Source organism: Gymnogyps californianus, chromosome 3 (genome assembly GCF_018139145.2).
Source record: "Gymnogyps californianus isolate 813 chromosome 3, ASM1813914v2, whole genome shotgun sequence".
Lineage (NCBI taxonomy): Eukaryota > Metazoa > Chordata > Aves > Accipitriformes > Cathartidae > Gymnogyps > Gymnogyps californianus.
In genome coordinates this window covers 1,762,488-1,785,261 of record NC_059473.1, presented here as the reverse complement: position 1 = coordinate 1,785,261, position 22,774 = coordinate 1,762,488, and the positions used below count along the sequence as shown (strand labels likewise).

The window sequence follows — 22,774 nt, the reverse complement described above, 5'->3', positions numbered from 1 at the left end:
ATTAGCAGTAAGCCCTAGTAATCAACTTGTCTCAATTTCATAGTTTTGCCAATCTTAAAATTCCCACTCCTTGCATGGGAATCTCTGCTCATTACTAATGAAGACTGATATTCAGCACAGACCTGTCATTTAAGTACTCAGACTACTCATACTACGATCAAGACAGATGCTCCTTTTGTGTGGCACCAGAGGCTGTACCACCGAGACCACTGCACACACACACATTTTGCTATACTCGCTTTAAGAAGGCAAAAGGAATAAAGTACGTGGAGACTGGAGAACAGGGCAAAGCAGCAAGGCTGTCAGTGCTTAGCGCCTCTGAAGCTTCACAGCTCTGAAGATAAGGTTTTCAAGGGTCAAAGTACTGTGATTTTTAATTGCCACAGAAAGAGCTTAGCACACAGACATATGCCTTCAGATCTGTCACTTTGTTCCCAGTGCCCAGATATCATCAACACTGCCATAAAAGAGCTGTGAACTGGAAGAGCAATGCAGACATTGAAATGTAAATGAGTATACAATCATCTCACTTGGCTGGAGGATCTATTACTTACCCCCACTGACTTTGGAACTAGTAGAGGGCTTAACAAAGCAGGGCATAAGCACTCAATTATTATGGACATGTGTTTACCCTGCAGATGTATCTGGATGGCCTGGCAACTTGTGTTGTAGGAAGGATATGGGATAATTTATGATAACAGAGTCAAGTATGTGTTGTTCCTCTAAACTCTGCTTATTGGCCTCAGATCGTTATCTCCTTGACACTCAAGAGCAGTGCCTTACAGATGCTGGAGTGCCTTGAGCTCAGCTGGCATTGTGGGAAATTTCAAGAATTGGAACAAGAGGCTTTTTGCAATAAAAAACACTCCTTGGGCAAGTAGAGATGCTCTCATTTGTGCCCTAGAAAATAATTTATGCTAAACTGGACCAACCTCTGCACAAGCCTGAACAGCTTCAGCTCCCACTGAAGTCCATGTGAGTCACTCACGCTTATTTCAGGTTTGAGTTTGTCTCAGTGTCTTTGCTATAATGTTCCCAGGAATGTGCTGTCCTTTTCTGCACATTTCACTCTCTCTGCTTGCTTCAATTAGTTTCAACACTGCTGAAAGTTTCTGATTCGCCACTGCCTGTACTCACCCATTACCCACAATGTTCACTTCCCTGCCCTGCCTCCCTGCTGCACTGTACCACAAGCATCTTGTGGTCCTCCTGTATGGCTACAGTGGTGACATACATCTTGTGGACACAACCTCACCCCAATCCAGCATCACAAAATGCTAATGCAAAGACTCTCAGTGACTTTGACGGTCATTTTCTTTAAGGTCTAAGAAAGCTACCACCCCATTTCACTGATATAAGTCTATATCACTATTTTTACCCTTTGTTGAATCCAAACCAGAAGTGTACTCTGACCAATGGTTCATTCCCAGCCATATTAATCTTTGCTTTGATTGATAAGGCTTCACACATCATTCTAATCCATATGAAGCTGCTCAAGAGATGGATCCGTTCCATGCAGGCTTTTCTTTTAATTTACCCAGGTGCCCTTTGATCTTGTGAATCTCTGTATTTGATTACATGAGTTGAATGAGCTTCATATCATATCTCCTGCCGCACTTTGCTCAGGTCTTTCTTTTTTGTTTGAGGGAGGAGAGTACAATTCTTGGAAGCACAGCTCTTTAATTTTAATATGCTACAAGTGCAAGAAGTAAGCTCACCTTCAATTGCTCCTCATTGTTGATGCATGAATAAACAACTGGCAGGGGAAGGAGAACGCTACAAAAAGGTGCTTCTAGATGAATAGATTCACCAGCCATAAAGGGCCTCGGTGATTTCCTGGGGCACAGAGGCCTTGGTGGTATTGCTCTGCCACTTGCAATCAGCATAAATGTAGTACTTTACAATTCTCCTTGACTGCTGAAAAATAATACAAAAAATAAAAACAAGACAGAATTATGAGAAACAAAACAGTCTACACTGCACCCCAAACTAGCACTCCAGAGCATGGAAAGAGAACTGTCGTTTTGCAGTAAGCAAAACAGGTAAAGAAGTGTGATACAACAGAAAACAAAGCTGGGAAAAACTCCTCTCGCTGTGTTTCTGTCTCTTTGTCTGGCTTGACTGAGAGTTTGACCTCTTGTATTTCTACCCTAGAACATTCTGGGATGCGCTGACAGTAATGTGATCATGGCAGACTTAAATTATCATGCAGGCAGGTGAGGACTCAGATCACTGGGCTCCAGTGAAATGGAATTACTCATTGGGACCCCTAGGCCAGCTTTATGCAAGCTGTGTACCACCAGAACATTAAGATCAGCTGGCTTGAGGATGTGGCCAAATAGGTTGGATTCCGAGCTAGAGAAGCACCTCATTTCAATACAGCAGCTGTACTGTGGAGTTCCCCTTCGGGTAGGATCTTTAGAACACAGTCCTCGGTAGGTAGTGCCAGGCACCCACAGCTGGGCTAGAATAAGCTATCTAGATACTGTTATCAATGCAACAGTATGGCTCCCCAGCTCAACTTGAGTACCCTGCTCCTTTGCTTATTAGCTGAGCTAGTACCACTTCCAGATTATTTGTTTTTAATCCCTGCCTGCAGGGAAGTGAGCCTTTAAGAGGCTCTGGAATGGGCTAACTGGAACAGACTGTTACATTACATATGTAGCAGCTCATACTTGACAATATCTATCGGCTGGGATTCAGGCATCAGGAAGACCACCTTTACCTGTGCCTGGGTCTTTGGGCCACCACTGACTACCACGCTTCTTGTGTCATCCTAACTCACAGCAGCAATTTACATGGTTCCCTAATGCATAAAACCAAAATCTGTATCTAAAATTAAGTTTCTACATTAGCTATGCATGGTATAGCTCATTAAAAATGGATAGTCCTTTCAAGCTCTGACACATAAGTAGGGAAATATATTGCTCAATATACACAAAGTACTGAAATAAAATATCCATTATCTGCATGCCCCTGTTTCAGCAGAGTACTATGGAATGTGGTGGTGATTAAAACAGCAAGATTTTGCTGTCCTGCCACAGACTGTCCCTGTTGTTGGGTTATGTGTATAAAGCTATCAGGAAGGTGAAGGAAGTGAGGTCAGCGGAGTGGCTGACCATCCTGTGGCATATCGAGTCTCACGCCACGGGAACAGGCCTTTCTACCATGGAACAATCTGACTGCTTCTCCTTTGAAGGTCATACTGAACAGGAGTGCAGGAGCACTGGAAAGCAGCCAACTTCAGAGTTCCCACAGCAAGCATGAAACAGTCACAGGTACTAAAGACAGTTTTACTATGGACTCCCTGGAATAACGAACTCAAACTTGTTTCTCCACAGGCAACAAGCAGTACTGCAAGGCCACAGCAGGGCCCTATGACACAACCCTAAAGGCATAAGGCTTCTCACACCAGGAATTCTCCCTATACCCAAACACTTATTGAAAGGCCAGCTTTATTAATGAGGCCCCACTAGCCAAATCTGACCCTTACACTTTTCCTTTTGGATGAAGCAAGGGGCTGCTGTTCTCTTTCTGAATGTATTGTCTCACACAGAGAAAGTAATGCATTGTTTCATTGGTACATGCTTCTTCCAGTCCAGATCTTCGCTACAGGTTAAGCGTATGAGCAAAAATCATACCCAAACACTTTGGCAAACTATCCCCATCTGTGTGATGTTTGTAAAAATGGTAATAAAACAAGGCACAGATGAAGTGAATCGGAGGTCCCATTGACAGAGACTACAAAACATAACACTCATTTATCTGTTGTGGATCCACACTTTTTTTAGATTAGACAGACTGCTTAAAAACATGTTTCTTAACATCTGTGAATAGTGCATGAACCAGCATTATTGAAAGAAAAACAAAAAAGACTATGCCTTATGTGCTGGAATAGGATTAAACTGTTCTTCAAGCTCAATTAGCTGACTCACTATTTTAACTTGCTACCAAGCAAGCATCAAAGCAATTCAAGGGATATACGGCAAATACCTACTCTACTCAAAGGATGAATTCTGCAGCATGTAAAGGTGCAGGCATGTGTATGTGAGGTGTGCACAAAACAAGCAAATTTGGCTTCTCCAAAAGATTTGTTTTGTACCAATGATTCGGTCACAAAAAACATGATTTACCAAATACGATTCTTACAGTAATCCTGCAGCCTGAGTCTCCTCTTCAGAGTAATTCACTAGGCAATAGGTCTGTGTAAACAAACATAGGAATCTTTATTAGACCTTTATTAGATCCTCTGTATACGTGCCCAACCATCCCTTCTCACTGAATTCTTCACAAAATCTCTTAAGCTGTAATTGCTATACTCTAGCCTCATCCACGTCATCCTTGGTGCTGCAGACTCATTGACCAATTAGTGACATAAGCTCCTGTAACCTAGGAGATCAGGAGGCAGTATTTTAGATGAGTGTTAGAATATTCAGAGACATTTCCCGAGATTTGGATTTTGGCTGTTTAACATTTTACCACATCAGCAGGCTTGCAGTACAGCTAATTAAAGCTAGGCATGGCTGGCACAGTCGATCTAGTAATATTGCCACCATTATCATTGTGCCTTGGTACCTTAAATTCATGATAAGCTTTCAAGATTCCTGCAGAGTAGGAAAGCATCATCCTTTAGAGGAAGTGCTGATGCTCAAAAATTGACTGGCTCACAGTCACTATGTGGATGGAGGAGCTCAGAGCTAGGAATCAAACACAGATCTTCCAAGTCCTAGCTGAATGCCTAAAGCCAGATGCCCATCATTGTTCTAGCAAATTCCTTCTGCTATTTCTGTTAGGGGGAACCAAAGCTTCCAAAAGCATTTGCTTCCAATGGTCTGAGAAATCACTCAGCCTAGAGATACAGGTCATGATGACATTGTCAGGATATCTTGCCTTTGCAATGTTAATATTTAAGGTTAATATAAATCATGTAAAGACACAGTGTATTGACCCATTTCAGTGACAGGAATAGCAATTGCTAGCTGAAAATAGTTTATAGCTTTATAAAGCATCCCAAATATGCAAAAAGCATTATAAAATCATTCACTATTAAACAAAATTCCTTTTCTGTAATTTTGTATTCCAGAACTATTTTGATGCTTAGGCTAAAAAATGAACAAGTCTACAAGTTCACAATAAAACAGTCTGGAAATGGTTTGTTTTGGTTGTTTGTTTTTTTTTTAATTGAAGCAAGCTTATACCCCCAGCCACATTACTGTAAACCACCCCTGTCAGCATGCACTGTACCAACATGTAGCAATGTCACAGGAAGGGGGTCTTAGTTTTTGTTGATTAGATTTCATTCCATGTGGTAGAACTCATCGCAGTAATGCAAGAAACTCAGACAATGAACAAATGAACGTCTGAAGGTAATTTAGCTGTCTATGTGATGATAAGACTCCTGAACATGATGCAAAACAATGTCAAGCAAAGCCACTTCACTAACAGCAGTTCTGTTCCATCAGCCAAATGCTTGGACTGGGCTAAGCCATACCTCTCAAGCCAAATGTCTTCAGTTCAAATCAATATTCATTGTTTATCATGGAGAGCAACTTTGATTCTGAGAGACATTTTCTGGGCGTTTGTGTGCATTACGATCACTTTGCAGAGGGCTGAAGGGAGCTCGCTGGAGTTTTGGCAGATTTGGAAGTGAAAGGAAGGTAATGAGACACTTTTCTTACCAAGCAGCTATTTGGATACTCAGCAGTGGGATGAATGCTGCTTGAATTGCCCACATTCTACCTTGTCATTTTATTAATGTTTTAATTGACATTTGCAGTGAATAAATGTTTTCTCTGTATTATTCTCTGCACAAGAATAAGCACAGAGCAGCCGAGACCATTGCCGATGTTGCACATGCTACCTTCAGAGACATTCCACTGTCTAGAGCTGTTTCCAGGCAGTCTAGTCAAGGGAGGAAGGAACAGGGAAAGATTAAAGAGAACACGAATGAGAAGATCAGTGCCAAACCTCTGTGCAATACTCACCTTCCCTAAGCACCAGGCAGCTTAACTGCTTCTCGGCTTCTGTAAACTGCACATTCTTTTGAGTCATTAAAAATTAAACAAATGAAGATTAGTATTTTTTAATGATTCTATTGCTCTCGCATCTCCTCTCAAGCACTGACAAAGAGGTTTCACATTGAAAAACATCCTTCTTGCAGGACAAGTGGACAGGGACTGGAGGCAGAGGGAAGACCACAGGCACAACTGTATTGAGCTGTGCTACAAAGGGTTTCTAGACCACCTGTAGAGCTCCCAGTAAATCTCTCTCTTTAGGTACTGTTAAATTCAAATAAAGTCTTGGTCAGGACAGCGTTCAGGACACCAGCACTTGCTCAACAGGATGATTTCCTAGAGTAAACTTTACACATTTTGGCCCTATCACATTCATTAGCCGTTATGTTTGATGTTTACTCACTTCACATCAGATATTCCCCACTTTCACCCCTGGTTAGAACTGCAGTGTTTCACAGACACTCTGTGGTTGCACAAACCACTTCCCCTCCCATGTGCAGCGACAGCAGTTGTATTCATAGAAGAGTTCTAGTAGGAACTTCCATGGGTCACAGCTTAATCCCCATTGATTTGTGCCAAAGAAATACAACGACAGGGCTGCGTCCTTTTTCAAAGATCGCATTTTGTCCTGCTCCCATTACTTACTACAAATGGGAAACACGTATTAAACTGAGGCTCCATTCCTTTTGTTAGGCTGGAACCACTGACTTCGCAATTTCATTAACTTGCGACTAGATGAAAGCTACAGTCCTCTGAGACAATTAGAGCATAAAGTGCCATTACAGGGCCGGATCCAACTACCGTTAAAGCCTATGGCAGCATTTTCATTGACTTCAACCCCACCCTATAACTAAAGATTGACTGGAAAAGACTTAATAGTACCTTACAAGTTATTTTGATTGTAAAGCGTATTCTGTTCCTACCAGTAGCTGCTGCTTTATTAAACATGCTGACCATCCACTGCCACAACGCACACAGATAATGCTACATGTCACAGAAATATGAGGGTATTACTGTTTAAGCTGGCATGTAAAATGACAGCGCAACATAATGCTTAAATACTGCCATTTCAGGCTGCTTCACTGCTCTTCACAAGTAGCCATACATAGAAGAGAGGTGAAGCTCTACCATCAGATACAAGTAGCAGCCAGCCTGCCTTGTAAACATAGCCTCAGTGCTGCGGTTTTGTGAGTCAAAGCCTAGGGCAGGATACCATTCCCAACCCATAACTAGCCGTAGAGTCTGGTAATAAGCCATAATGTCATGTATTTCAGCTATTTTAGCATTCATATTATGGAAGGATAGAATTGATGAACTTGCCACTGGACTAGAAACAGCCACGTTCTCATGAAGCACTAGTCAGCTGAACGCAACGCAACATTTTAGGCTGATGAGTGACAGACTAATCTATTGCAATTACAACTGTTGATTAATCGTAAGAGGTTTCAGAAATTCACTATCCCAGACATATAGATTAAATCTCACAAGTTCTGTTACATCAGTGCTATAGAGACAATAATATGGCTAATTATTCACTGTCTCCATTCCACAATGCAAATGCAAAAGTCTTGAATAATGCCACCTTCAACTTCTCTAGAATGGGGTTTCCTGCACAACTGTGGCATCTTCTCCCATGTTTCTTTTCAAGAATGTCCAACTAACCAGAACTCTGCCCATCCAGGTGTGCAAACAGATTGGTAACTCACATCACAAGGTGACAGACCAATGACCGAGACATCCTGAGTAGCATAGCTTCTAAAGAAATTCCTCGTGACTGAGCTCCTAACAACATGCACATATGTCTGTCTACCTAATTCCTACCCACCATCCTGAACCATATCTCAAGGGATTAAAAAAAATAAAAAAAATCTATCTTCCCTGAAGCTCCTCTTATATTTATATATTCAAAAGTACTGTGGAGAAAAACATTGATACCTTATTGACAAGAGCTTCTCACCGCCCAGGAAGGAAGAGTGTGTAATGGAGCAAACAACACAGCCAGGAACAGCAAGAAGCCTCAGCCATAAGTTTTGCCATTTTATGCTGGACTGTATCAATCAAACTGAGCTCACCGCAGGATTCTGCTGCTTTCCATCACCTAAACCAGGACAGAGGGCTTCCTAGCTAGTGCAAGAACGCTTTACAGCAGGATTACAGAGGCTGCTGGTAATCCCTTACAGTGAAAAATTCTCTCATGGGCTGAAAGATGAGGCACTATACTACACATTCTGTACAGTTACTCTGCAAATAGGAACCACATCATTAGCAAAAGACAGCACAGTATCTAGTTTGTAAAGGTTGAGCAATTCAGATCATAGCTGGACCAACTGGATTTTAGGCTTCTCTCCACACTAAATTTCACTGCAGAAGATGGTCAGCAAGAGAGGAGGGTAGAAGCAACAAGCGCAGCCACCAATTCTCCTTTGTTCCATCCTTTTTTAAGATTGCTCAACACTTATGCCTGACTTAGATAGCTACAATTCTCCAGACCAAAGCAGACACACAAACATTCAGACACCGAGGTAACATTAAAGACCTGGCAAATGAAAGACTAGACAGGGCAGGAGAGTGAAACCTGAATGCCAGGCTAACACTTGCTCGCTTCTTCCTTCATTCTGTCTCATGAAAGCAGCACAAAACAAGCCCAGACTCCACTCACACCCCAGGGAGAACAGCAGTGGGGACACTGTCTAACCTCTCCCATGATTGAATTCTCTCACCCCATGGCAGAAGCCTTCTTTTTTGGCACAGGAGGATAATCTGCATCTCCTCACCATGCCAGTATGGGTGATTGTAGGCCAGGTTGGTGACCTGTGAGAACATAACTGCCTTCATCCTCTCATTGTTCCCTTGAAGGATTTTTTTTTAGCTCGTAGATCAATGATCCAGACACACTGGGTAGCACAGCTTCTAAAGAAATTCCTCATGACCAAGCTCCTAACAATACATCCAAATGTCAGAAAAAGTCAGTAAACACTCTGAAGACTCAAGTGCACATTCTGGACAGCAATACTGGGAACTTCTGGGTTTAGTATCCACTACAAAAAGTCCTAAAATGTCAGCACATTTTGAAGATTTTACTCTACTTTTTTTAGTCTCTGGCTCACAAAATCCGATTAAAAAAAAAGAGATAAAACAAGACCCATCTCTTCCACATTGCATTTATTTCCTAATAATAGCCCACACTCATGCCAAAATCTGTGAGAGAAGGCTTAGGAGCCTTCCGCTAGAGCTCTCTTACAAAATTCCTCCCTTGCAGCTTCCTTCTGGACTGAAATTTGCTGCCTGGGAACAACCCATGAAGACTGCATCTGAGGCTCAAGGAACAGAACAGCTTACCAGGGACGCGCGAGGAGCAAATACCTTGGTTTATAGCCAACTTCTATGTAGCCTTCTGTCCAACCTAGCAGTGTGAACGCCTTAGGGCGGTAAACTCCTCTGTTCTACCGTACAGCACATAGCACAATGGAGCCCCAAATGACGACTAGAGGTCCTGGGCACCACAGAATACAGGGGTTTAGCCCAAGTTGTATATATCTGAAGAGACAAATGGAACAAGAGAGGATGAGGAAGATTTATCCCAGATTTTTTTTCTTCTATGACAGGAAGGTTCTGTGTGTTATATTGTTTGATGATGTCACTGATAAAAGAGAAAGCTATCTTCAGAATATAGAAATGTAGTTTGTAACAAGTTCAAATTAAATGGAACTGTGATTTCTCCATATGTACAATGACTAATGAAATGCTTTCACTTAATGCTCAATAAAAATAAAGTGTCACCAATGAAACAACAAATCTGTTAAAGTAACAAGCTTAGAAAGCAGAGAAGATAAATATACTTGGATAATAGATCTTCCAGAGTGCACAGCAGAGGGACACAATCAGACAGCCAGTACAGCTACTATGAGTTCACCAGAGAAGCTCAGAACAAATGAAATATCTTCAAAAAGTAGATCTAATATAGAGGAGAAGTCATCAAAAAGACTGAAGTACAGGTATACTGGTGTGGTACAGGGCAGGACAGGCATTGGACTGGGTATTTATAGTCTGATTAACATATGAATTAAACTGCATATGAAATAAACTACACAACATGTAATGCTTTTAGGGAATATGAATCAGAGCCTAGAAACACTCATGTAAGCCATGAGTAGCAATGTTACTCACGAGTAGAAACCAGTCACACTAGTAAGGATTTAGGTAGTCTAGCCATTTCTACTGGAATATGGACAGTACTAACAGCAATTATTAATTTTGAAATTATTCTCATCGTAATGAAAGAAACTTAACTCTGAGCTTGTCCATGGCACCTGATGATTCTTTAGATCATTTTCAAATTCAAGAATGCAAGTTCCCTCAGACTCCTCCTCTGATGACATGGGTTAACAGTCCAACTTCTTTTTCAAGTGACACTGACTTGCCTTTGACTTTAATGAGCATCATTATATTGCCTTAGTACAACTGAATAACATACATGCCTAACAGTTGTCCTGTGGCAATAAATTTTCTGATTTAATCTGTCATGTACATACCCTCTTATCCTGTACTAGACATTTCTTCATTATTTAAAGTAATAATACCTGTGCTTCCAGTGATATTTGCTCTACTTGGAGAATACAGAATTAATTTATTCAGGAAGGTGAGCTGGCATTGACAGAATCTCCAAAAAACTCCAGATGGGAGAGAAAAATATTCATATAGTGTTATTTTGGAAAACACAGTTGATGTGCACTACATGCTATTTGCACAGGACTACAAATAAGACAGTCCAGGATCAAGGGTCAGGTGCTTCTGAAGTGACAAAATTAAAGCTGGCTAGTGAAGATGCTCTGGGCATTCATGAGACTGAGAAGGCATTAGATGCAATGGCAACATCCCCTCTATCATGTTAACTTGGTCTTCCACTGATTTTAATTTTGGCATTTCGTTCTTTTAAGACATCTTGTCTAAAATTGTACTTTGCAAAACTTAACAGTAAATTAACACAGTTTTGGGATCTCTGTGTGTGTTATATAAATATCCGATTAAATATAACGCTGGGCTTCTGCTACTTCATGTGAAAAAATCCATCCAGAGAAAGTATGCAGGAGTGCCACGGACACAGCACTGTTTTCCCCTTTAGCTATGAAGTTGTTTAACCAAGTGCCTGGAATATCCTAATTGCGTTCTCTGTGACTGCAGGAAGAACTGAATTTACAGAGATTATCTGATAGCTTTACTGAGGTATTCATATTTTACTGTGCTGACCTCTGACATCTGACATTGTAGGTTTATTTAGAACATACTAGATGTCCCAAAAGGCTGCAATTCATTTCAGGATTGGCTCCTTATGCCTAATATCTGTGTTGGTGTTCCTACAGAGTGTTTTAGTTCTCATTGGTTTTACCCTCTCTTCTACTCCCACTCCCCACACTTTGTCAAGTTACTTAAAAAACTTACAGCTCATTATGAGAAATGAAAAGTTGTAATGCACAGGATCAGGAAAATCCCCACTATATTACAATAGATACAGATCTGATAATTTTGGTAAGACCTGTATCTACAAATGCCAATTTATTATTAATACGGCAACAATGGTAGAAACTGAAGAGATGCAGCTAGTAAACTAGTGCAGTTTTCATCGATACCAATGGAAGCTGAGTTTGTACAACGGAAGGCTAAATTAGAGCCGTTTCATACATTTTTCTGTTAACTGAAGAAAAATGAAGAATTATCACAGCATGTTGTATAGGGGTGTGTTTTCATTGATTATAACACAGGATCTAAAGCACTAAGTAAACACTATCTCAAATAATTTTCCCCCAAATGTTCACGGATTATTTTTCCATTTTGCTACTAGTCTGTGAGAAAAACTTCTAGAACATGTAAGTCTAGTAGGATTATATATAGTTAGGACAAGTATGTCTGTCTTGAAGTAGAAAGCTGACAGTTGATTTTTCATTACTCTCACCGCAGTGAAGTGCGCACATGAACTCCTCCAGCATTTAAGAGGGGCCAGTTTAAGTACTGCAGGTAATAACTTGCTCTTGTCTGTTTTATGAAAAGCTGCAAATTAAATTTTTGAGTTAAAATGTTGAGTCTCTCCAACACAAGAATACAGGGGAAAATCTGTTGGGAATACCAGTGAAAAGTACACAGAAAAATACCGGAGAAATATTCTTAATAAAACTTGTCCTTCAGTCTCTCAAACAATTGTTTTCTTTTAGTATGGAGGGAAAGCCTAGAGTAAATCAGCTGTTTTCTTGTTTAATGTGCTCTAATATGAAAAAAATGATAGACTTAAGTCTTACACAAAAGCATTCTCTTCTCCCTCAAAAGGGCTTGCTCCAAGGGTTTGTCTTCATTAGCCGTAGAGAGCAGTGACATATTTTTGCATTCCTGTGGACTGCAGCAAATCGTCCCTCTTGGCTGTCATTGTTTCCTACGGAAGCAACAATGGCTTCCATTTATCACAAGCTGACACCACATGGCATGCAAAATTAGGTTTCACTGCAGCATCCAAAGAGATGGTGTAAATAAAAAACATTTACATAAAACACCTAGCAACCAGCAAAAAAAACAAAAGGAAAAGCATACCTGGTTTGAAAAATGAGGTACCTTTTCATGAGTCACAGTGACTTCTAACCAACAGCTCTGAAAGCGTTAACTAACTTAAAAACCATCTTACAGAATGTATAGAAAAAAATCAAGAGGCTGATGCTCCACGGAAGGCAGTAAAATTTCACCATTAAAAAAGGTTCTGATAAACATACAGTTTTCTAGAGACATCAAAGCATAGTGCAGCTGTTAGTACATCAAAGAAAGTATTGTGTTCCCTCCAACAATTCACTGGTGTCAGCTTGTGTTTGGTGTTATTGATATTAGAATAAGCAAATGCACCAGCCTAACAGTGACTCTAGGCTCTTTTTGTTTCAGTTGCTGATGGTGGTATCAGCGTCTGCATGCTTTTATGTACAGTAGGTAACCCCCCCCATCTATCGAATGCCATTTCATTGTAGGATGTAAAGGGCTCCTCCCCAGCAGAGCAGCCAACATCCACCTCAGTTGTCTGAGAAGTGCCTGAACTTTTGTGTCCTCTCACAGGAATTCTGGGGTATGCCTTGGCTATTTCTTTGACGTCTGGTTTTGATAAGTGATTTTCAGAGCCTACTGTCTCCTAGGAATTCTGCAGGAAGAGACTGGGTGAGGTCATTCGGCTTTTCACTGAGTTTCCTTTCTCTGTTTTTGGCTGTTCTAGTGAACATGACCCTCTAGCACTCAGGAATATTTCTGTTCCCCTAGGAACTATCGACCACTTGCTGGTTTTATCTCTGCACACACAAAAGCTCCATGTCGCTGGAAGGGGAAACAAGGTTGACATTAACCAGGGGAACATAAGCAGCTCGTAGATGCAGCTGTGAGCTGAGTTCATTTATTAGCTCAAGTGCTGGCAAAGCTTACGCTTGTTTCTCGGCCTCTCTACTGGCCATTGGCCTAGGTCCGAATAGCTGAAGGCAATGGAATAATAGCTGGTTTGTCAGCCCATTTTATTCATGAAATGGGGCACGGCAGGAATACTTGGAAAGAAGCAACAAGTAAAAGAAAATGCATCTTATTTTCTCTGGTTCACAACCACTCTGCCTCAGAGAGTGTGTGACTTGCATACGGCTCTTCTGTACAAGACTATTCATATCAGATTTCATTTCTTGCTACATGGGTTGCTATGGATACAATTCTGAACTGCAGCTTTTGTAGGCCAGGAGATTTATGACTGCATCCCAAATGATTTTGCTCATCAGAGTCACACAAGATTTTTTTTTTTAAATAAACAGAAGCAGAAACAAACATACCCTGCATTTCTCAAAATATTTTTCACAACAGAATCCTGTATTTTGGATCTTCTTGAAGTCTTCCAGAGTCTGTGGATCAGTCCCCTATTTATCCTAAGTTACTGATTTATAAGAAATGCATAACCATACAAACTCCTAAGAGCCAAGGCCTGGCAAAAGTTAAGCATCTGTATCAAAACAGACCCTTATGCATTAGCCCTTGTTCTAATCTCACTCATTCCAGCTTTCACACACGCGAAGACAGTTGGGTTCAGTGAAGTTACAGCATAAACAGACTCTTTAGAAATCCAAATCATGTGATTTATGATTAGGTTATTGTTTATCAAAACTACAGGAAGCCTGGGTGCTACAATACACACTAATATAAAACGGAGCATTTACAAGTAATACAAAAGAGCATGCCATTAATATTAACTGCTAGCATTTCTAAATCATCTGACAACAAATCTTCATATTAAACAGACAGTCGGAAATTCTGGGATAAACATACTCCTCCACCTTCCTGGACGCTATTAATCATACAGGATGCACATTGACTTACCTTTCTTTGGATGGGTTCATTAGCAGTCTCTGGCATTGTACTGATGACTAAAGGAGGTCTGTTCCTGTAAAATCTCTGAAAGACCTTTGGGCGCTCTAGGATTTGCAAGTAGAACTGAAAAATATAATATTGTTAGGGAGCACTTACACTACATGATCCAAGGTAGCCCACACAAACACGCTACATGTTGCACAAGAGAGAAGTGATAGCTGCTGTTCCTGAACTGCCGAAGTTACCTTGCCAGACAAGCGAAACCACAACATTTACCACAAGGGAAGTGGGCACAGTGAGTCGGATACTCAGCTGGGCTTGCACGTCACAGCAATGCAAGGTTCGTTGAGGGACAGCATTGCTGAGGTGGCTTCAGAGCAGTGGTTTTACTGGGGTCAGCATGAAGGCCAGACTGGCAGATTTTGGAAAAGCATTTCACTGTGATCATTTTTAAAGTGCAGGACAGAAAAGGCCTGTCAGATCACTTGACAGGTGCACAAGTATTTCTTACAGTATCTTTCTTCTTGTTTTTCCATGGACATTTTACCTCTTCACATTACCGGTCCCCTCTGCAGGACAGTTTAGAAACTGCACCATCAATGATTCAGTACCAGTTGCCACTACACCTTTAGAAGCAGTCTTCCAGGCAATTTTCCATCCATTAACACAACAGTATTGCCCTCTAAATGAACGTGAATAATTTTCACTGTTAATATTTAATGAAACACAGACTGACCCATTACACATCCAGGCACAAGAGGAAAAAACCAAATGTCAAACACAATTTAAATGCTTTGTATCAGATTCTCCAAGACAACCAGCAATTTTGAATTTTCATCTTGAGACATGATGTAAGGCCAGACCCACTGGTGGACAAGTGCTCAAAGCTTTCTGAAAAGCAGGGCTGCTTAAAGCGTTTCAAGTGGGTCAGGCTGTCTCACTAATCACTGTCAAAATGTAGGCCACTACACTTCCATTTGCATAGTGGTAACACAACTAAGTTGTTAGTCACTAGGACATAAAACCCTCAAATAAACCCTGAATGTGGGAGCAGAGCTGGAACAGAGTAAATTTATAGTTGGCATCCCTATGATACAACTAGCAGCATATGAACAGATGCTGACTTATAGCTATGCTGTTGCTGGACCAAGACCTGTATCTGCCGAAAGATCCCATTCTTGTTGAAAAATATATTGACAATAATGACATTCCATTAAGATGTTGAGAGGTATCTATTACTAGCTAGGTAACTAGATAATTATTAACTTCAAAAGAGCACATTTTCTCAAAAAACACGTAAAAGAATTGTAATTGGCCTCCATCAAGCTCTCTACTGCTACAGCCAGACTGCTCCTAGAAACTGAACTGGCTAATTTAAGGACATTTATTTTGGTAACGTGCACCATCATACAGAAATAGTGGTCCATGGGCCCCATATAGCAGCAAAGGCCACATCAGGTACATAAGTCTAAGTGTGATAACCTAAAGTCCTTTGTTAGAGTAAAAGCAGAGGAAACAAGATATGCCACTGAGAAGACAGGGAAACAGAGGTCAACAGCATGAGTTCCTCAAGGTCAACATAACTGACAGCCTGTGCTTAAGTGCTTGGCTGCCAAGCATAGCAGGCTAAGAGGGAATGCCTATGCAGACCACTAAGTGAAATGAATCTCCCAGTCTTTTCACAAACTGGTCACCTCAACGAGGTGGTAATTAACATGGAGCAGCTTCCTAGATTAGCATACAGCTAGTATTGAGAAATATACCAAAGACCATTAATACGCTGGAAGCGGTTAATTAGTACTAACGTGATTCTGAAGACAGAGCAGATGTACATTCGAGTATAGTGCTAGCAGTTTTAGGCTAATTATCTTCTACTCAGCAATTCCAAAGCAATCCTGGGCAATGACACGTAAAAGCTCACACCTTGGTTTCGCTAGCTACAGAAGGGGAATAGTAATAGTTTGGAAGTGCAAACATAACTTTTGAAGTTCCTACAAAAGTGCACACGCATATAGATTTGTAGCTGTTCATGGAGCCCTACAAGCTTGAAGCATGCCTACAGCTAGCTACAACTTTCTGTGCAGGAATGATACACGTTTAGAATTAACACTCCTTTATTTGTATAGAGAAGGAAGTGTTTGTTTTGGTAGAACTATAAATTGCCTATCTGATTCCTGACAACAGTGTTTAATAACTGAATCTATATATATACAATTGAGGAAGACCTTGTAAGTGAAAACTAAAATTAGATGGAAATTCTAGTTCCCAATTTTCATACTAGTATACAGAGATAAGAAGTATATTCATATCAACCATGGTACTAGCTGTATGTACAACATTGCTATCAATTCCACAGAGTCTGCTTTTGCTGCATGGAAAGTCCCATTCTTTAGAGACAAGGTAGAATCTTAATTGCTCAAAACCACATGTGAATAATGCCATTGTTGAAATTTTGAGTGTGCATGTGGTTCACATAAAAGTAGTGAGGATTTTTTCCTCAGTATCTGAACACCTGCACAGAAGATCAAAACTATTTTAATAAATTACTCAAAGTAAGTTTTGTTAGCTTTTGAATACATTATCTATCCCAATACATTTCAGCACATTAGTTTTGCAAATTAATCTTCTATAAAAAGACAGTAGTTCGTTTCTCTCAGTGGAATTTTAGGCACCGGAAATCTATTCACAATATATTATGTAAATATTCCAGTAGAAAGTCTTAATAAGTTAATATTTCCAATAAATAACTAAAAAAAACCATGCAGATGACTGAAAAGAAGAAAAACAAATTTGGCGCTCTGCTTTCCTTTCACAACACTGCCAGTCATCTTATGAAGAAACATGCATCCTTGTCTCTCAGCATTCTGACATTTCACTCCATACATGTACAAGTTTTGCACGACAAGGATAATAAGGGTGGTCAATACACATCCCCAAGACATTCTGACGATATCACTGCAAACATTTCTAGAGTTAAAATGGCTAATCTAGTAATTTCCCTAAATTTAATGCATGTGTTGAAGAGTGATTTGATATGTTCATTATTCTCAGCTAGAGGAATTAGCATTGCTGCAGTGATTTGAATGATTCTGCCCACTGTGTCTCTCAGTTGCAAAGGTTTTTTGGCTGCAGAATTAAAAGCTTGACAGTTGCTCACAATTTAGGGAGTGAAAGAATGCATTTTTTTAGAACGCCATACTGAGATTATCCAAAAGGACTGGCCTGGCTATGACACAGAAAGAAGTCTGCGTCTAACAACCTGCCTGTGTGTTTTTCAAATGGGGTCATGCACACACATAGGCAATATCCCCACTGCAGGTTTTGTATTGCTGGTGTGGATGCTTCAGGAAGGATGCGGTGATCCTTCATTGGCTGGATCATAATCAGGCAGCTTTGCTCCAGTGTTGGTGGTTCAGGGAATCATAGATAGCTAGGAAACTTGCAGAATACTTTCAATTGGTGGCTTCTTCATATGTTAAAAATACCCTCTTCCAGCAGTCTAACTTATCACATCCCAGGGGCACATACCTGTGCTGGATGCAGCAGAAGTTAGTAGGGCCCTGGCATGGAGGAATCTCATCACTGAAGTTTGAAAATTATATTAATCTGTTTGTGCAACAATATGGAACTAGTTTGACACTTTACAAAAAAACAACAAAAACAAACAGGTGAGTTCAGTAGGTGCAGGGCCTCTCTAAAAATCTGTTCAAAGAGCCTGCATTCCAGCTGAGCAACTTAACAAAACTAGGTCTAGCTGTTAAAATACCTCTAAGGAGTTGAGTTAAAAAGAGGGGGAATCCTTATAAGCCTCAGCAGGCAATAGCCCATGCAGCTAAGTTAGCACATAAACCACCACCAGATATTCTTTCATTGGATTCCTTGGGAGGGGGGCACGGTGCTGAGCAGGAAGGAATTTTTATGCATATATGCATACACAAAAGGACTATTTTTTCATCTATGTAAAGTCAAAACATACTGGAACCATAAATTACATCCTGGATAAGTGTTCAGAGTTTATATCCTTTTAAGGAATACAGCCTAAAGTTAGCACCCCACTTCCAAGGTATAATCTCCCATCACTGTTAGATGCTGCTGCCTGATCGCAGCCAGACAACTGGCTCAACACCAAGATCACAAATGTGCCAACATATGGAAACAATTGCTTTCCCTTTTGATTGGAAATGACATATTCTGGGTGTGTGCACAACATCCCCCATCAATCATTCAAAATGGTTCATTATTTGGACTTAAACTTATCATCCAATAGAAGATCCCTAGAGCCTTGTGTAAAGGGTAGGAAAGATACTTAGACATCTCAGAAAGCAAAAGAGCCTCTGCATGGGGATAGCTTGTCTGAGCCACACTGCGTCCTGACTGAGCTTGATTCCTTCTCTGCACAAGGCTGTGTTTCACACACCAGCACTGGTGTTGCTCAAGCTTAATGCAAAAGCAGCTGTATCTTGAAGTTATACCTGCATAGTAAGGCTGTGCCAGCTCCTAATCACCCTTGGGACTCCAGAAAATCTCCACACATTGGCAGACTCAGCAAGAGAAGTGAGGGGAAAGGTTTAATAGTGAATACTTGACCATAGATTACATGCTTTGACACCAGTAACAGCCTATCTGTCTCAATGAAGTTGCAACGGCAGAAGGCCTGCAACACAAGGAAAAAATCAAGAGGATTTTTGTTGAACCCACGTGGCTGATCTGGAGATAGAGATCAGGAAGGCAAATACCTGCTGAGAATGCAAGGAAAGTCTGGTTCAAACAGTTTTCTGGGCTCATACACAGCAAAGGATAGTGAAGGGAAACAAAGGCAAATAACTTCCTAAAGAACTGCCAGTATAAGTGGAAAGACAGGAGAGGTCTGTTTTTTAAAATCAATAAATACTAGTGATGGTGGTACTTTTGGAGTTACTCTGGGCAGAGGCCTTATGCATCCCAGGAACAGGCCCACAAACTGAAGATGAAATTGTAGCTCAGTGGAGGTGAACATGTATCTTTCCATTGCTTTCAATAAAGCCAGGCGTTCATGTGAATGTTTGAAGTCTACCGGTGATGGGACTATTTCATGCTAACGTAAATTCTGAAATTAGTTCTTCTATGGATTATAGAAGGAGAGGCTTTCACACGGAGAGCAAGTAGGCAGAAGCACATCCAGCTGTAACGTACAGCAGACAGAAACCATCAATGGGGCTTTTCGGCAAGAGGAAGACTATTATGATGATGAAGGTCCTATATGGGCAATCAAGAGAAAGACTCAAATTCCACCTCTGTATGGCCTTCCTGCAAGGACAAACACAAGTCTCAAAGGCAGATTTTTCAAATGTATTGAGGCACGTGAAGATGCAGACAAGCGCGACGTAGGATTTACAAATGCATCTATGCAGGCTAGATGTTTACCAGCACCTGTTTGTGTCCTTTGGGTCCCCTATCTGCAAGAAGATTACAGATGTCATCTATTCAGATCACAGCCAAATTCTACCTTCAGTCGTACGCCCAACATTTCCATGTAAGTGAAAGAGAGGAGTGAGCTCATATCTAAGGATGGGACTTAGCCCCAAGTAGAATAGGAAAAAGGATTTGCTACATGACAAAAATAGGCCGAGTGCCTTGTCACATCTGACAAATGCCTCAGATGGCATAGCACAGATTTGTGGTGGTGCTATTAAAATAGATTGTATTTCCACTGAATAAACTGATTTCTTGTCACAGGTAGGTTAGTAGCCACTTTCTCACTGGCAGCAAAAACGGGTCTCAACATCTGTGGGTATCAGGCAACTAACCCTTATACTGTTTTGAGACTTCATTCCTAACGCATCCCCTCACTGCCATTTGTTGATGGGCTCTTCCAGGCTGGATTCTGTAGGCCATAGAGCTCCTCATCCACACTTAGTCACAAGAGCTGCTCAAATGAAAGGAGAAAAAAAAAATCCAGTCATTTAGAGCACAGGTTGCCAAATCCAGGCCCTTTCTTGCTAAAAGCAGGATGTGATGATCTGCCTGGGTTTGGATGTTTTCAATCATAAAATTAGGTCAGACCCTCACCTAATATACATTCATAAAGTCACTGGCCCTTCTGCAGACAAGGATCTAGGTAGTAGCTCTGATCTGCTGCTGCCTGTGAACTAGTAGTTAATTTGTGTTCCTTTACAGTCTTTCTGCATTTATCTTTTGTAAACAGAAAGGCCACATTAACAAATAACACTTGAGGAACTGTGTTTTAGTTGTGAACATAAACTGTGATGAGTCACACAGAACCCACAAGACAGCTGATGAGAAACCAGCTTGCTTTTCCTATAATAAAAGCTGACAGCCCAGATGAAAAGACCATGGCCTCTAACTCATTTTGGTTTGAAAAACCAGAAGTGGGCAATTACATTTTCCAGCAGATACTGCTCTGGCACAGGAGAAATATTTGTTGATCTGACTTTAGCTGGCAGACAGGCAGTTGTTGGGTGTGTACCACACAAAGAATACTTTCATTTTTTGGCATGGTATAGCATTGCTGAAATACCAAAGACCATGGCTAATTAAGTGGAGTGATGGAACAGAATGATTTGATGATAAGATTTAATTGGTATGAACATTCTCATAGACTAGTTATTGTATCTGTCTGGGAGGGCCAGACATTCAGCTGTGTTAAGCATTGCTCAACTGTATCTGAGGGGGTAAAGGGCACAAGGGTGCCCTTTACTTGCTCTCGGTCCTGAGACTGCTCAGCAGCCGGGTCTCAGGGTGCAAGTTAGAGTAGATTCTATCAATCTTCTGTGGCCCCAGTCTGCTGTCACAGTAGCTGAAAATCACCAGGATCAGTCATAACCCCTTGTCCCTGCCATGCCCCCCACTGACTGTTGGGGAATGGAGTTACACGGGAGCTACTACAGCAAACCCACACTGCCCAGAGACCATGCTATGGAGAGCAGGACTGCTCAAGCTGCTTCTCACCAATAGATGAAGCACAGACTGAGATCCAACCATTAACTGTGTAAATGCTGTTGCTTTCAGTTGATCATTTTGATTCTTTCACAAAAAAGCTGATTATCCTAACTTTCTCAATGGGAAACAGTGCTTGGATAAGCCACTCGGAACTTAATAGAATGATATTTGTTCCGCAGTTTGGCTGACATCAGTGAAACAGGTTCCCCTCAAGTCTTCTCTATCTGTACCTCCACAGAAGCTTTCCACAAGTCTCCCATTTGGGGCTCCAGACTGTACTAAAGTGGTAATGCTGCAGTCTCCAGGGATACAAACAAAGTCTATTTAAGGGCTCCCACAAAGGCCAAAAATCACTGATCAAAGCCATGGAGCAACGACCAGGGTCATATTAGGATCAGTGAACTGGTACTGCCAAGGGGAAGGGCTTGCACTTCAGAGCATTCTCCTTCCTTGGACATGGATGGATGAACGCAGCATTCTGTTACAGGCCACTTCCATCTGCCTTGACAGATGGCCAGCATCAAACAGGCAAGAGAGCCAAGATCTTTCCTAGAAAAGCCCAAAAGATTTCTGCCACAAGGGTACATGTTATTTGTGTTCAGCACATGTTTAGGTCACTAAGTTGGGCAACATGACACCTGGAAGAGTGTGACAGACTTCAGGATCCTTCAGGTAAAGGCAGACATAACCACCACACTCAAAAGCCATTCTAAATTTCACCAGTCATCTCTGCAACAGCTCTAACTTTTGCTGCAGAAAGAATGAGAAAACTGAAAGTAATTCCCTAATTGTCTCTTTCACCCTTCTCCTCAGCGCTTAGCAAAAGTTGTCATGGTTCCAAATGTGGCTTTTTATTTTCCGCTACAGAAGCTTAGCTATACACAGTAAATCTTAAAACATTGTTTCATAGCTCGCTCACTCACATTCGGCTATAGATTCAATGCAAAATGGTCTACACAAAAAGCTTGCAGCAGTTAGGTTACAACAACAGCTATTTGATCTCTTAACACCAAGTGATACTGTATATATCAAAAACCATACGTATGAGTTATCTAACTGTTGTCTCTAACTTTCACTCCTATATGCTAATGCTTGGACAGAGACCCCCTGAAGAGTCAAGAGTACTGATTTGCTGAAAGATTTGTACCTATCTGTATCGTGACATTCTTTTTCTATTTTCTTCTCCTCCACTAGCAGACAAAAAGAGCCAACAACTGCCATTCTCCTTCCCCTCTCACCTTGGAGGAAAGAAAGCCAGCACATGCTAGCTCTTACTGTAACATAAAAAACCAATTTTCTTCGAATGCCATTGTCCTCCTTTTGCTGCCAGAGACCTTTGGAGCTCCAAGATCTGCCCAGCCAGCATCACCTTTGCTTGTGGCTCTGTAGTATCTTGCAGAATGAATCTGCTTCATCAACTACTAAAGAGAAAGAGCCCTGAGCAAGCAGCTCCTCCCTTC

The 22,774-nt window shown here is 41.1% G+C and overlaps 1 long non-coding RNA gene across 1 annotated transcript in view; it reads right to left on the bottom strand.

Moving 5' to 3' along the window:
- Nucleotides 1-4,149: 4,149 nt before the first annotated feature.
- The window catches only part of LOC127015019 (uncharacterized), a 31,404-nt gene continuing 12,779 nt past the window's right edge, over nucleotides 4,150-22,774 (bottom strand). The window contains exons 4-5 of the long non-coding RNA XR_007766263.1: nucleotides 14,385-14,498; nucleotides 4,150-4,202 (exon numbers count right to left, since the gene is read on the bottom strand). This is a non-coding gene — a long non-coding RNA (uncharacterized LOC127015019). The remainder of the gene's footprint in view (nucleotides 4,203-14,384; nucleotides 14,499-22,774) is intronic.